This window comes from Loxodonta africana, chromosome 7 (genome assembly GCF_030014295.1).
Source record: "Loxodonta africana isolate mLoxAfr1 chromosome 7, mLoxAfr1.hap2, whole genome shotgun sequence".
Taxonomy (NCBI): domain Eukaryota; kingdom Metazoa; phylum Chordata; class Mammalia; order Proboscidea; family Elephantidae; genus Loxodonta; species Loxodonta africana.
In genome coordinates, this window is record NC_087348.1 from 24,533,675 (window position 1) to 24,551,502 (window position 17,828).

Here is a 17,828-nt window from a genome sequence, read left to right on the forward strand (position 1 = left end):
AAACAATGCCATATAAAGAGATGTAGAGAAACATTTTAAAGTCTTAATAAATGTGATAAAACTTTGACCAAATTAGTATTAAAATAGAGCTTTCTCAAACTGAGAGAGGACATCCATGAACAGCCCGCAGTTACCCTCACACATGGTCTGAAAGATTGAATACATTCAGTAAGACCAGGAAAAAAAAAAAAAAAAAACAGGTAAATCCCCTCTTACCTAATCTATTCCACATTTCAGAGGATGTTCGAGCCACCCCGATCTTTAATAACTTTTCCACCAGATCCCCATAATATATACAGAGATAGGGCTCAAAACTCAAAAATAATAATATCAATAATAAAGTAAAAAAGAAAAACAGCCCAAAAAAATGATCATAAAAACGAACATTCGTTTATTCACAGGACATATTCTGGTGGCAAATAAGCACATTAAAAATGTTCAGTTCATCACTCATCCATGAACTTCAAGTTAAAACATTGATGACATAACTCTACATCTGTTAGAATATCAGGTGTTTAGTAATTATGTGAGGGAAATGGGACATTCATAAACTGCTAGTGGAAAATTAAAATCATGAAAATGCTTACAAAAAGAATTTCTTTTAAGCATCAGGGTCTTAAAAAGCTGAACATAGTTTTACCCTAAAATTTAACCAATTTTCTCATAAGCGAAATGACAGCATTTAGCCCTATAAATACGTGTGTACAAATGTCCATAACAAGGTTGTCTGTAATACTCGAAAACTAGAATCACCCCAAATGTTCACCTACTTGAGAATGGACGAATAAATTGTGGTATTTCCAACAAGTTAATACCACTCTGTCATAAAAACTACTGAATTATTGGTACATGCAAATACATGGATGAAAAATACAAATGGATACATCAGACTTTGTCAGCATGAAAACAACCCACACTTACACATTTATCCCACAGAAACGAAAACTTATGTTCATACAAAAATCCTTACACAAATGTTAAAAGAAACATTACTTATAATAGGTAAAGCCAGTAACAAACCAAAATATCCTTCTATGGGTGAATGGGTAACTAAACTGTACTAAATCCCTATATGAAGTAATGCTCAGGAGTAAAAAAAAGAACAAATTATTGATGCACACAACAGCGTGAATGGACCTCATTAGAATCGTGTGAAGTGAAAAGTCAATCACCAAGGGTGGTTGTTGTTGTTACCTGCCATTGAGTGACTCCAACTCATGGTCACGTTATGTAAAACAGAAGAAAACATTGCCTGGCCCTGTCCTATCCTCACAATCATCAGTATGTCCGAGTACCTTGGTGTAGCCACTGTGTCAGTCCAGCTTATGGAGGGCTTCCCCCATTCTCGTTGGCCCTCTCGTTCCCCAAATATGAAGTCCTCCTCCAAAAACTTGTTTACCTGAAGCAGTAAAGTCAGACAATGTTCTGTTGGAGGCAACAAAACATGTACCATTCAAGAATTTTTGTTTCGTTAGATGTCATCCGGTCAGTTGAAAATCACAGCAATGTATAGGACAGAGTAGAAACGTTCCATAGAGTTGCTTAGGCTGTAATCTTCATGAGTGCAGATGGCCAGGTCTTTTCTCCCTGGAAAGGCTGGTGGGTTCAAACAGCCAACATTTCAGTTAACAATGAGCTTTATAAATAAATATATGTGTATATATATATATGTATGTATATAAAACCAAACAAAATCCAAAGCTGTCCAGTCGAATCTGACTTATAATGACCCTATAGGACGAAGCAGAACTGCCCCACAGGGTTTCCAAGAGGCACCTAGTGGATTTGAACTGCCGATCTTTTGTTTAACAGCTACACTCTTAATCACTACTCCACATACATATCATTATATAGGAGAAATAAGCAAAAAAAAAGGTCACAAATGGATACATTATAAATATTTACGATGACAAAATGAAGCAAAAATATTTATTGCACAGTAAGTATATATTCATAATGAAACATTATGCAAACTATCACACTTTACGATGGTGGGTTGATATGGTAGAGCATTATATCAAGCACAACAGAACATGCATTAAGGTGAAAAAAAAGTTTTGGAATGAGGATTGGACAGAATGAAAAAACATAAAATACAGAAATGTAATGATGGAAAACAAGCAAACAAGCAAAAAACAAACAAGCAAAAAACATAAACACATGATGGCAATTGACCAGGAAATGAGAAGTAAGGGTAACGTTTCTGTTTATGAGGTCAAAAAGGAAAAAAAAAAAAAAAAACCTTGAAAATAGAAGTAATAGCAACAATAACAAAAATAACAGGAAACAAGGACGTGATACCTCCCACATGCGCAATGCATAACTTTTATTCCATTAAAATCTTTTAGATAATGCAGTAAGAAAGTTTTTAAGCACAACTTCATTTTGTCATCCATTTGAAGAGACCACTGTAGAAATGGGGAATATTGACAGTTCTGTTTTACAGATAGAGAATATTAATGCAGATCCCCATGTGGTAAAATTGAACGTTAACAAAGAGTAAAATGCAAGAGCATATGAAATAGATAAACATAGACATGCATACACACTATATGAATAAAAATTTGGTCACCGGTGAATACAAAATGTCCTGGACAGTTAACCAACCACCTCCAGGAATTTTGTTAGGCTTTCATATGCTTCAGGAACAGTCACTAAATTGCCTGTCATCTCCTCAGGGAGAACCTCCAAGGGTAAAAAAAAAAATCCATAAATTCTTCTCACTCTGCCATGTTAAGAAACACTTGGGGGAGTCAAGACAGAGGCTTCATTGCAGGTAAAAAGACAGACTTTTTCCATTTTTTACCAATACCTGAAACGTTTCAGTGACACTTGCAAGGTCCCACCTTTATTCAATGGCAAAATCATTGCAAAATATTAGGATTTCTGAGTCAGTTCTGTGTGCATTCTACTTTTCAATAGTACCTGAGACTAGGATCTCTCTCCCTTTCTTTTTTAGCATCATTATTTTTTTTCAAATATTCATACTTTGTTTCAGAGGCTAAAGGCTCATAAGCATATTTGAAGCCTCGTCATTATGTCTAAATGATATTTTTACTTTGTATAAATAACTATATGAATAAAAAAGTAACAGACAAAAAAAAAAAAAAAGTCCTGGAGCCAATTTGGTCTCAAAGCTACCCCGTGTGCATCAGAGAACTGTGGTCCGTAGTTTTTCAATGGCTGTGAACTTGCAGAAGTGGGTTTTTCTTTTTTCCAAGGTGCCTCTGACTGGATTCGATCCCCCAACCTTTCAGTTTGCAGCTGAGTGTTTAACTGTTTGTGCCACCCAGGTGGCCTAATTATGTGAATAATAGAGCTCATATATGAAAGTAAAGGAAGCATATGCAGTATTAAAAATACTGGAGCAGAATTGTGAAGCTACAATATTCAGTCTCCAATGTTGATGTCCTTCCAAATCCTTAGTTATAAGCTGGCTCTACTCTTAAGTGTAATTTAATATATAATGTATATTTAAATAACTGTATAAATGTATATTTTTGCTAATCTTTTGTTGAGGAAATAAATTTCCATCTCACAACTCATGTTGAGATGTGAAAAGCAATTTTTAAGAGTTTGGGAAACTTGTAAGTACCCAGTTTTATGATGATTGCACAATATATACCATATTCTTCAATTCCCAGGAGAATCTGGCAGAAATAATATATAATTTTCTCAATGAACATAGCTTTATAAAAGGAGAATGAGATACTCAACAAAGATAGTAAACTATGGAAAATAACTTCGCGCTCTCCATGGAACTCCAAAGCTATTGAGAGGAAGTCCTCTTCTTTTGCCTTACCTTATAGGAAAAGCAGTACTTAGAAATACAAGTCCTTTTTTTCTCCAGCAGTTTTTACTGGGTTTTCATCATTGCAACTAAACAAGATTTACTTTGCTTTTATGGCATTCATTGATGATACTTGATCTCCTAATTGTAGTATCTACTGATACCCAATTCCGAACTTCTAAAAAAAAGTATTGTGTTTTAGGTGAAAGTTTACATAGCAAATTAATTTTCCAATACAAACTTCTTACACAAAATGTGTCAACACTCTCCTTGTTTCCTTCCTGGCTTCTCTGTGTCCATTAGTCAGGTTTCCCTGTCCCTTCCCGCCTTCTTGCTCTTTTGGTCTCCTATAGTTGGTAGTTCTAAGGGGCACATTCTTCACAGATTTTATTGTTTAATTTAATAGCCCCGTCTGTGATTGTGCTCAAAGGTGGCCATGGGCAGTGTCTATAGTTTCACATTAGAAGGTTGTCTTAGGACAATTGTCTCAGGGGTTTCTCCAGCCTCTTTCAAACCAGTAAATCTGGTCTTTTTTTTTTTTTTTTTAATTTGAATTTTGTTGTACATTTTTTTCCCTATTCTCCCCCAGACCTTCTATTGTGATCTTCTAAGAGTCCTCTGTAGTCATAGCCAGGCATCATCTAGGTCTTCTGGTCTCAGGTTAGAGGAAGCTGTGATTCATGTGGGCCATATGTCCTTTGGTCTAATTGCTTCCTTAAGTCTTTTATTTATTTTTTTTTTTCTTCGCTCTCCTTTGTTCTAAGTGGAAAGAGGCCAATAGTTTCTTTTCTGACATAAGCAATGTGTGTGTTTAGGGTCACAGACTTCTAAGTAATGTTTTATATGAGATAGTGTATTTCTCCTGTTACCATTTTATTATTTAATATGATATGATTGTATTTTTCTATTAGCTTGATTATTTCTAACTCAGAGGCTGCCAGTCCTGCTATTTTCATTGTAAGTAATATCATTTCAAACCATTAATTCTTTTACCTTAAACTGCCATCCTCAACCTTCTCTGGCATTTTTTTTTAATCTGTCATATATTAGGGATATGTATTATTCATTTAAATTTAAATATATTTGTATGAATTATGTACTATATAATAGTTTAAGCTAGAGGATTTCTTTATCCAAGTGAAATTTTTTAACGAAATTTCATTATATAAAATCAATGACATGGACCTCACTTTCTCCCCCCTCACACTATCTTAGATTTTTTTTTTTTTTTATCTTAGATAGTTCGATGACAAAGTATATCTGATTTGTTACAAACGACTTAGTATATGTTACTTGTAAAGAAGTTGCTCCTAGGGCAGGACGTATTTTAAGTAAATTTATATTCAAAGGCACAGCTGTTAAGGTAATCCTGACTCAACAGTGACCCCAAAGTGTTTCCAAAGCTATAAATAACTATGGAAGCAGACTGCCACATCTTTCTCCCAGGGAGCCACTGGTGGTTTTGAACTGCAGAGCTTTAGGTAAGCAGTCCATCAACTTATATTAAAATGTATTAAGTAAAGTAGGAGATGTATAATCCAGAAGTTTGGCACACTGATGGTCCAATTTTAGTCAAGGAGTTGAAGATGGGGGAGAGAACAGCTGGGGTCAGTTACATGGATAACACACTACTCAACCTACTCATCATCATAACCCTGATGTAGAAGCTAGGTCAACTAGAGCGATTCCTGTATACATATGTAAAGAAAAGTCCTTTCATGTCAATTATTGTTACCATTTTAAAAACAACAACACTATATCCTTGATTTTTGAGACTTATATCCTGATACCTTAAATGCACTGAAACATTTAATCATCATTTATTTTTCCAACAACCCTGAAGGGAAGTGTTCATTTTGCAGATGTGAATAAGGAAATTAAGGTATCTTATTTTATAACTCACAAATGGAGGTACAACAGGGACTATATCTGTGTGGGTCTAGCACCTAGAATGTTTTCCTGTATGAAGACAGCTAATCCCCACTATGATTGATTAGATTTTCCTTGTTAATCATGTGTTCAGTATCTGTCGAGTGTGTTGTTTCAGTCTGTGCCACCCATGGCACAAGGGCTTTTATAGGACTCTGTTTTGAAGTAAAGCATATTAAATATTTCCACACATTTTGTGAATTTGCACTTTAAAATTTTTATAATGAAATTGACATTTGTAGTATAATTTTGTAAATGTCATTCTATAAATGGAAAAAGAGAGAGTTTAGTAATCACCCATATGCCTACCACTTAAAAAATTTAACTTTTTAAAATTTTTGCTTCATATATTTATATGCATTTTAAAAAACAAACAAACCAATCCCGTTGCCGTCAAGTTGATTGTGACACATAGAGACACTGGAGGACAGAAGAGAACTGCTCCAAGGAGAGGCTGGTAGATTCAAAGAGCCGATTTATGGGTTATCAGCCAAGCTCTTATCCACTGCTCCACAAGGAATCCAGCTATGTACATGTTCATGTATGTATAAATATATATGTATTGTGTATACATATATGTGCATGTATATGTATGTGTATATGTACAAGTATATGTGCATATACATATACATATATCCGCATCGATATGTACACGTACACATACACCTATGTCTTTGTGTCTATCTCAATTACTGTGTTTACTACAGGGTTTTGCAACTTCTACCATAGTGACAGTTTGGACTGCAAATTTTCTTATTGTGTGGTGTTACCCTGCATATAGTAGAATGTTTAGTAACATCCCAGATTTCCATTAGATACGAGTAGTACCCTTCTCCTAGTTGTGACATCCAAAATGTCTCAGATATTGACAAATGTTCTTTGGGGAGCAAATTTTCCCCAACTGATAACAAGTTAGATTTCTCTTTCTTTCCCTCTTTCCTTTTCTCTATCTCTGTGTCTTCATATGTCTATGCTTTATTTCTGGGAGGCAGGTTTAATTTCCAATAACTGTATTGGAAGGTTTGGATTTATCTTATTCATTTAGCATATTGCCTTTGTATGCTAAATATCTACCAGATGATGCTACATAAAGCCTATTGACGATGCTGATGTCTCTACCCAGAATAGGTTTCCTAATAGACCAAGATGGACAAACACAATCTAACAGTCCTGAATGAATTCATTCTGACGGGAATCACAGACCGCCCAGAGCTGCAGGCGCCATTTTTCGGGCTATTCCTCATCATCTACGTGATCTCAGTGGTTGGTAACTTGGGCATCATCATCCTCACCAAGATGGACCCCAGGCTACAAACTCCCATGTACTTTTTTCTCAGACAGCTGGCTATCACTGATCTTGGTTATTCAACAGCCGTGGGACCCAAAATGCTAGCCAATTTTGTTGTGGATGAAAACAAAATCTCCTATTATTTTTGTGCTACACAGCTAGCTTTCATATTTTGTTCATAAATGGTGAACTTTTCATTCTATCAGCAATGTCCTATGACCGCTATGTGGCCATCTGTAACCCTCTGCTCTACTCAGTCACCATGTCACAAAGGGTGTGTCATGTGCTTGTGTCAATCCTCTATATTTATTGTGCATTTGTTTCACTTCTTATCACCATAATGATTTTTAATTTCTCCTTCTGTGGCTGCAATGTCATCAGGCATTTCTACTGTGACCCAAACCCTTTGTTATCTTTGCTCTGCTCAAACACACATGAAATTCAATTGATCCTTCTCATCGCAGCATCTATTGATGTGATTACATCCCCTTTAATAGTGCTTGTTTCCTACCAGCTTGTTCTTGTAGCCATTGTCAGGATGAACTCAGCTGTGGGCAGGCACAAGGCCTTCTCCACCTGTGGATCCCACCTGACGGCAGTGATAGTGTTCTCTGGGACCTTAATCTTTATGTACATGCAGCCAAAGTCCAGTCATTCCTTTGATGGTGATAAAGTAGCTTCCATATTTTATACCCTGGTTATCCCCATGTTGAATCCCTTGATGTATAGCTTGAGGAGCAAAGATGTAAAATATGCCCTACATAGGACATGTAAAAAAATATGCAACATCTTTTCTAAAGTTTGATCGGTGATATGGTTCCTATAAATTACATGATGGGCTTCAGACCTCGTCTGTTTGCCTCCTTAGGGTATAAACTACAGAGTATAGTGAGCACAAATGTATTCCACATATATTTATAAATATCTTATGTGCCAGTCACTCTTCTAAATGCATTGATCAACAAAAGAGTAAAAACCTTTGCCTTCCTTGAACTGAAGAGATGGATCACAAATATAACAATTAAGTAAATTTTATAGTAGAGAAGAACGTGCTGGGGCCCTGGTGGTGCAGTAATTAATGTGCTTGGCTGCTAACTGAAAGGTCAGTGGTTCAAACCCACCAGCCAATACCTGGGAGAAATATGTGGCAGTTGGCATCCATAGATTTACAGCCTTGGAAACCCTATGGGGCAGTTCTAATCTGTCCTGTACAGTCACTATGAGTCAGAATCTCCTGGACAACAGTTTTGCATTTGGGTTTTTTGAGAATGTGATAGAAAATAAAATCCTTTGCCATTGAGTTATTCTGACTGATAGCGACTCTATAGGACAGGGTAGAACTGGTCCATAGATTTTCCAAGGAGTGACTGGTGGATTTGAACTGCTGACCTTTTCCTTAGCAGCCAAGCTCCTGCCCAGTGAACCGCCATGGCTCCAGGAGAGTGTGTTTGGGACCATGAAATCAGGCAAGGAGTGTGAATATGCTGAGTGGGAGTGGGAAAAAAGTAGTAGGTACAAAACTGGAGTTACAGTGATTCTGTTTTTTTCAACAATTAAAATAAACTTTACAAAGTCAGTATTTGTGTTTGTGTATGTGTGTATTTGTGTAAGCCCTTGCCTTCTGTTTTGGCCTTCTTAATTTCTGAGGAAGGGTATTAGATTCTGCCAGGTTTTAATGATTCTCAGTGTATTGTGATGATTTGAGTTACTCAGTGATGTCAATTTGCTCAAATGTCCCCCATTCCAGACTTTAGGGTTCCAGTCTTTTCTTATTAATGCCTTTACCTTCCCATGTTAATTTGTTTTTTTACTGTTCAGCAATTCAAAGGTTCGGCTCCACATCTGACTTTATTTTAATCAGTGCATTTTTGCCGAGATCAATACACACACCAATTAAGATACATTTCTTGAGGTCATCTATAGTTGTTCCCAGGTTTGGAATCCCTTTCCCACTTGTCATTCTTATTTAATAACTATCTTTTTTTTTTGTCTCAAGAGTTGTTATCTTTTACTATGTATGTGAAAAGCTTTTGAAAAACATTTATTCAATTATTTCTTTGTGTATTTCCTTGAGTAACAGGATATGCTATGATGAGTTAAATTTGTTGCCTGTCTTTCTTTGTTTCCCTAACATTTGTTCAATATTTATCATGCACTATATTTCCATTGACTTTTCTTTACCCGACTTGTGAGAGGCAAAATGAGATAATCCTATTGTTTGTACCAAGATGTATTTCTAATTAAAGTGAGGTATGTTATGTGGCAAGGACACAGTTTTCTTGCCTTATGGGCATAGTTGCTCCATGTTATTCCTCAAATTTTACCATGTATTTTTGTTTATTATTATTTTTTCTTTGTAAAATTTCTAAGATTTTACCGAAGCTTTTTTTTTTTTTTTTACCAGAGTCTAAATTGTTTTAATGGCTCACTATCATGAAATAAAATCCCTCACGTAGACAATGAAATTCAAATAAAAATAGTCCATTGGGATATAAGAGAAGGTGCATGTTTTATTTTCATATGAGCATCAATATTTTTGAAAGGTTGAAGCAGCTAGAAGGAGAAGATGACCATGATAAGACAGAGTTCCCCAGGCTGGGGAACAATCTACTGCCTGGAGCAGCTTACTTGGCACCCCTCCCCCCCACCCTTAGCTTTACATTAGAATTCTGGTTTCTTGATATTTCCCATAGTTTTACATTAAAATCTTGGTTTCCCTCTTTTTAATTGCTGCCCGACCTAGAGGAAATTGGCAGATCTGGTTTAGATGCCAGGTTGACATTCTGGGTAACCTTTTAAGCATCATACGTAGTAAATTCTCCATCTCTGGGTGGAGTGTAAGAACCATATTCTGAACATATGATGCATGAAGTAACATTTAAACCACATTGCACCAAAGTAGTTTGATTGATAATGTTGCCGTTGTAACTTGTATGATCTTCCTACTTGTAAACCCCTTAAAAGTAACCTTTTGCCTCACTCTCACTGAGCAGTTTTGACAACATCAGCACCAACTGTTTCCTTCCTTGAACAATGAAATAAAGTTGCCTTTCAGTACTCCCACTTGAGTCTCTGGTTTATTTAATGAGACAAGTCAGTCCGAGTGGAACCAGGGATTTCCACAGCAACAATGAGCACTAACAGGCAATAATACCTTAGACTTATTGACTGGTGTATCATTGTCATTCTTCAATGTTTAGTTAAATTCGTTTTCACAACAGCTCTTTGAGGCACAGTCTATTCATATTTACATAACTCAGATGATAAAATGGAGGATAAAAGAGGGTAAATAAATTAACCAAGTTCAACTCACAAAGGATAAATAAATAGTCCAAGTTCATAGTGGTCTTAAGCACAAAAACAAGTTTCAAACATGTTCTACATGTAGGTTCCACTTTCCAGGTTCATAAGAGCTAGTCTAAAAAACTTCTTAATGCAAATTTTCTGAGTTAATGATGTTATCCCTGAGATGACAGAGAATATCCAATTAAAAGAAGAGAAATAGCAGTGGGGTTCATAAAATAGTGAATATCTAGGACAACGCTTGGAAGAGAAAATAAATTCAATAGAGACAATGAATTAATAAATTGACACAGGAAGCTAATCAGTTCATTTTGATGCATGATTTGTTCAAACTAAATAATGGAAAACCATCACAACGTGAATGCAGAACATAGTCTGGGCAGGTTTATAATAAATGTCCGGTGGGGGATATAAGGAATTTTTATGAAGTATTAAGGAACAGGAGCCATGGTGACACAGTGGTTAGAGCTCAGCTGCTAACCCAAAGGTCAGCAGTTTGAACCCACCAGCATCTCTTTGGAAACCCTAGGGGGCAGTTCTAGTCTGTCCTGTGTAGGTAGGAGTTGGAATTGACTGTGCGGCACGGGTTTGGCTTTTTGGTTTAGCAAGGAAGATGTTAAAAATCAATAAACGAGGAAGTTCCCATTTTAAGAAATGATTTTTGGACTTTTGCCTCAAGAAGTTCAGCCACTTTTTAAAAACAAAGACACTATTGATGTTACTTCTTTAAAAAAGGAGGTCTGTGAGAAGATTTATTCCCTATCACCTTCTTCTTCCTGGACTTTGTTGCTGTGTGAACTTCAACTTTGGGGGAGTTTAAGGACAATGGATTGCCAAGTACATTAACTTTGATTTTGCTGAGCTGAACCAACAAGAGCCATCAGGGCCCACTACTGGACAGTTTCTTTTTTTTTTCTTTTTCTTTTTCTTTTCCGGTTCTTTTTTAAAATAAATGAAAACGTCCTCTTGAGCTACTGTTTGAGTGATTCATTTACTTATTGAGTGTTTCATTACACATCTGGGAAAAGAATTCTAGATGGTACAATGAGAAGAGACACAAGCACTACCTGAAGTTGTGAAGGGCACCGTGTGGTAATATTTTTGCCATTTATAGAGTCTAAAATGTGAAAGAACCATCTGTAAATGTGCAATATATTGGTTATTGCCATGATTAATGTAAACATCGAAGAGCTTCCCACCACAGTAATCATACCTACCAAAAGGAAAACACACAACTCATTGATACTCATCAACTCAAAGAAAATAAATTTGTCTAATCCGCTCACACAGTTTTTCATTGAAGGAGCTCCTGAAAATAAGAGAAACAGAGAAAGAAGGAGAGACAGTGAATGATAAGAAAATACTGAGGAGCTTGATATACAGTAAATATTATTACAGTTCTAATAAGAAATAATCTGTGATTCGTTAAAATATATAATAATCCCCAGTAATCTTAATACTTGTTGTTTTAAGGTGCCAGGAGTTGATACTGATCACAGAAACCCCATGAACAACAGAACAAACAAGTGCCTGGTTCTGCACCACCTCACAATCATTGCTATGTTTGAACCCATTGTTATAGACACTGTGTCAATCCATCTCACTGAGCTTCTTTCTATATTTAACTGACCCCCTACTATACCAACCATGATGTCCTTCTCCCAGGACTGAACCCACACACCAAGTGTTAAATAGTACCTGTATATGGTTTCTCTATTAGATAAAGTTACCACCAAGCACATGGGGCTGAGGGAATTGACAAATTGGTACTACATATATTGCTGGATTCCCTAGAGAAAGAGTAAACTGGTGGAGAGGTGAACACAAACATTGAGGTAGGGAAGTCTCAGAAATCAAGTTATAGGAAGAGTGATATTTTAATTTCCAGCATATGTGAATGGCGCACCCTAGAACTGTGAAGGGCATGCCCTTCACTACAACATGAAATGTTTCTTCCAGTTTCCACTGTGTCATATTCTAGCAGAAGTTCATCTTATTATAGCCAGTCTTACCTATATACAACAACAACTAATAACAAACCTGTAGAGTCCCCTTGATAAGAAGAATAAAAATATTTAGGATGATATTATATTAGTTAAATACCATCAGGCATTCTCAACATATGAAATAACAGCAAAGTACAAGATCAGATGTACCTGTTTATTTATATAATTATTAGCTCAAAATATTAGTTTACTACTTGGACAATAGAAATTAGTCATCCCTGGAGAAGGCAATGTAAATATTCAACATTTATTCTCTCATAGAAAATGTTTTCATTTTTAAAACTCGCTTTTTCATGGAACTTATCTATGAACATCACAACCCATTGATTCTATGGAATTTGTGAACTTATATAAAATCATTGATACAGAAATAAAGTATAAGAACTTTTTACAAGGCTTTATTTTCTAAAAATTATTAAATTTTCATGATTTTTCTAACCATAAAGACATTTAATACCTGCTCAGGTAAGCATGTGTTTTTTTTTTTTCAGGTAAGCATGGGTTCTACATCTTTTAAAGTGCTTCATACATGGATATATCTTTTATTTTGCATCTAGAAAGTCAGACAAATTGGCTTTATTTCTTGTTTCTTTTATATTTTAAATGCTTTTATTGAGATATAAATAACATACCATAAAATTTTCTCATGTGTCTTGAATTTTTTCTTCCATTCTTTCAGCTTGAGAAATGTCAAACATGTCCTTCCTTTTCACTTTTTTAACTCCCGGTCTTAGCACATTTCATTATAATACTTTAAATTGTCTTCTAGAGCCTCCCTTTGAAATCTTCTGTTCACCTCTTAAACCGTATTATTTCTCTTGTTTGCTTTAGCTACTCTACATTCAAGAACAAATGTCAGAGTACCTTTTGACATCCATTTGGTTTTGTCTTTCTTGTCTTTTAATGATTTTTTGATTTCTTCAGGTGTGATGTACTTGATGACATCTAAACTTGACTAATCTGCGGTCATTAGTGTTCAATGCGTCAAATCGATTCTTGAGATGATCTCTATATTTTTGGTGGGATATATTTAAGGTCATATTTTGGTTTTCATAGACTTGCTCTAGATTTCTTCAGCTTCAGCTTGTACTTGCATATGAACAATTGACTGTCAGTTCTGTGGTTGGCCCCTGGCTTTGTTCTGACTGATGATATTGAGCCTCTCCACCATCGCAAGAATAGATTTGATGTCTTGAACACTAATTACCAAAGGCCAGATGAGCTGTGGAGTGACACTAAACAAACCAAACCAAACCCAGTGCCATCAAGTCAATTCTGACTCATAGTGACCCTATAGGACAGAGTAGAACTGTCCCATAAAGTTTCCAAGGAGCGCCTGGCAGATTTGAACTGCCAACCCTTTGCTTAGCAGCCGTAGCCAGATGAGTTGTGGAATGACACCAAGGACATCATAAATAAAGAAAGCAAGGGGTCACTAAAAAGACAGGAGAGAAAGAAAAGATGAAAATGCATGTCAGTTGAGACTCTGAGACTTGCTCTTGAAAGTCAAATAGCTAAAGTGAAATGAATAAATGACGAAGCAAAAGAGGTGAACAGAAGACTTTCAAGGGCAACTAAGAAGACAAAATAAAGTGTTATGATTACATGTGCAAAAACCTGAGATAGAAGTGCAAAAGGGAAGAACACGTTCAGCATTTCTCAAGCTGAAAGAACTGAAGAAGAAATACAACCTTGAGATGCAATACTGAAGGATTCTACAAAGAAATACTAAATGACCAGAAAGCATCAAAAGAAGATGAAAGGAACACACAGAGTCAGTACACCAAAAGATCTGGCTGATGTTCAACCATTTCAGGAGGTAACACATAATCAGGAACCGACGACATTGAAGGAATAAGTCCAAGCTGCACTGCAGGCCCAGGCAAAAAACAAGGCTCGGGAAATTGACAAAATACCAATGGAGATATTTCAACAAGTGGATGCTGCACTGGAAGTGCTCACTCTTGTACTCCAAGAAGTTTGAAAAACAGTTACCTGGCCAACCAATTGGAAGAGATCCTTATTTATGCCTATTCCTAAGAAAGGTGATCCAAGCAAAAGCAGAAATTACCAAACAATATCATTAATATCATATGCAAGTAAATGTTTGCTGAAGATAATTCAAAAACAGCTACAGCAGTATATCAACAGGGAATTGCCAGAAATTCTAGCCAGATTTAGAAGAGGTTGTGGAGCCAGGGATATTGCTGATGTCAGATGGATCCTGGCTGAAAGCGGAGAATACGAGAAGGATGTTTACCTGTGTTTTATTGATTATGCAAAGGCATTTGACTGTGTGGATCATAACAAACTATGGATAACAGTGTGAAGAATGGGAATTCCATAACACTTAATCGTGCCCATGAGGAACCTTTACATAGATCAAGAGGTAGTTGTTCGGACAGAACAAGGGGATACTGATTGGTTTAAAATCAGGAAAGGTATGCGTCAGGGTTGTATTCTTTCATCATGCCTATTTAATCTGTATGCTGAACAAATAATACGAGAAGCTGGAGTATATGAAGAATGGGTCATCAAGATTGGAGGAAGACTCATTAACAACCTGCTTTATGCAGATGACACAACCTTGCTTGCTGAAAGTCAAGAGGACTTGAAGCACTTACTGATGAAGATCAAAGACCACTGCCTTCAGTATGGATTGTACCTCAACATAAAGAAAAGAAAAATCCTCACAACCAGATCAATGAGCAACATCATGATAAATGGAGAAAAGATTGAAGTTGTCAAGGGTTTCATTTTACTTGGATCCACAATCAACAGCCATGGAAGCAGCAGTCAAGAAATCAAAAGATGCATTGCATTGGGCAAATCTGCTACAAAGGACCTCTTCAAAGTGTTGAAGAGCAAAGATGTCACCCTGAAGACTAAGGTGCACCTGACCCAAGCCATGGTATTTTCAATCGCATCATATGCATGTGAAAGCTGGGCGGTGAATAAAGAAGACCAAAGTAGAGTTGACGCCTTTGAATTGTGGTGTTGGCGAAGAATATTGAATATACCATGGACTGCCAAAGGAGCGAACAAATCTGTCATAGAAGAAGTACAACCAGAATGTTTCTTAGAAGCAAAGATGGCGAGACTGCATCTTGTATACTTTGGACATGTTGTCAGGAGGGATCAGTCCCTGGAGAAGGACATCATGCTTGGTAGAGTACAGGGTCAGCAGAAAAGAGGAAGACCCTCAACGAGGTGGATAGACACAGTGGCTGGAACAGTGAGCTCAAGCCTAACAACGATTGTAAGGGTGGTGCAGGACTGGGCAATGTTTCATTCTGTTTTACATAGGGTCGCTATGAGTCAGAACCGACTCGATGGTACATAACGACAACAACACATGCAGCTGATTCCTCTCATGTCGAGTCATGCCAATAAAATAGAATATGTTAATCTAGTAAAATAAAATGGGAGAAGACTTATAAAGAAAACTTGCAATAATAGGAGATGTCGAAGTGACTAATATCTGTTCCCAAGGTAAAAAAATAGTGAAAATATAGAAAAAAAAAAAAAAACAAAGAAAGGGTGCATTATAGTTATGAAATGTACTACTTTAATTCCATTTTAGAACATTAAGCATATGGGGATATATTGAGTATGATCTGACCTAAAGGTAAAATATTTTACTCTAGATCCTTTGACGGACAAATTGAAACAACTGAGAATAAATGAATAAATATATCAAAAGAGATTTACTTCCTGGTGAATACAATTTCTTTAGAAAATTAACAAATATCCTACACATTTGGTTAAGCTTTCCGGAGCTTCAGATGTAATTAACACATTGCTTGATATCTCCCTACGGAGATGCTCAAAGACCGAGAGAAAAGTATATATTGTTTCCAATATGCCATGTTGCATTCTTCATCTACGATGCTTGATGTCATTCCAAACTTGTTTAATCTTCAGTCATTAGTGTTCAATGTGTCAAGTCTATTCTTGAGATGACCTCTAAACTCAGGTGGAATATGCTCAAGGTGTCAAAACAGATTCATTACAGGTAAAAGTGGAATTTATTTATACATTAGCATGTTTTACTAACATCTAGTGTTTTAATCAGTTTCACAGCCTCATTTTTATTTGATAGCAAAGCCACAGAAAAATATTAATAATTTTAATTCAATTCAGTCTGCTTTCCACCATTATTCTTGATATGTTTTATATAAGATAAAAATGCACTTCATTTATTCACTTTTGTAATTTAACGGTATGAAATTCAGTGTCTGAATTTGTTGACTAATAATTTACTGACAGACTGCACTACACATAGTATTCAGGAATAGATACATGCCAAATACATAAATAGATATATAGACAGGTACATAGATGGTTAGATTGATAGATAGATAAATAGGTAGATAGATGGTAGATAGATTAGATAGATAGATAGATAGATAGATAGATAGATAGATAGATAGATAGATAGATAGATAGATAGATAGATAGATGATAGATGATAGGCTTATTGTAGGCCTATTGTATTTTTAAAATATCTGTGATATATTCAGATGCAGTTTTTAAAAATTATACTTAAATTGATCTCTGAAATCTCCTGTCACATAGGAGTTCCAATGTTTAATAGAAGATGCTTCATGTTCAGGAAGATTTTAATAACTTTCACTAATTTACATATATGTTATCATCAGCATGTTTTCCCTTTCTCTTATGCTACTATGTCATATACTGATATTTTAAAGTTTTTTTTCATAAAGCATAGAGGATGTTTTTTAACAAGGTAGTGTTTGTGAGATCAACATTTCACTATTTGTTCAGATTTCTTCATATATCTTAAGTTTCTGCACAAGAAACAAAAATATAAATGTATCTGATTTGTTCCAATTGAAGGACAAAATATTTTAAGTAGGCCAACAAAGAAAGTCACCTAGGGAATGGCACTTTTGGACACTTTAGTCATAGAACTGGTGTTACAGAATATGGGGCTGGATCAGTTGCAAGGATAGCAGCATAATAAATCTACTCATCATGAAAATGGAGACAAAACACTTAAATCAAGACTAGAAGAATTTACCTATAAATATCTTGAAGATGAAAATAATTAATGAGAAAAAAAATCATTTTAAGTAATTACTGTCAACATCCAGAAAAAGATAGTTGATGGTGATGATACACAAATACATGATAGATAGATACACAGATGGAGAGAGAGACAGACAGGCAGACAAGTAGGTAGGTAGGTAGGAAGGTAGTTAGGTAGGCAGACAGACAAATAATACTAGGGATACACTACTGTTATTTTTATGTATCAGGAACACATTCAAGCATTTATTTCACATTACACTTCCTAATAAAGCTGCCAGAATGTGTTGGAATATGATTTTTCAGGTGGGAATAAACAGATTCATTTAATTTTTGTTATTTGTCCAAAGTACCACTTTGTATACATTACGGAGGTATAGCAGAGGCTTTATCTATATAAATATAGCTTTAGGGATGTTTTCATGTATAAAGAGAAATAAACCACATTGTGATCAATTAT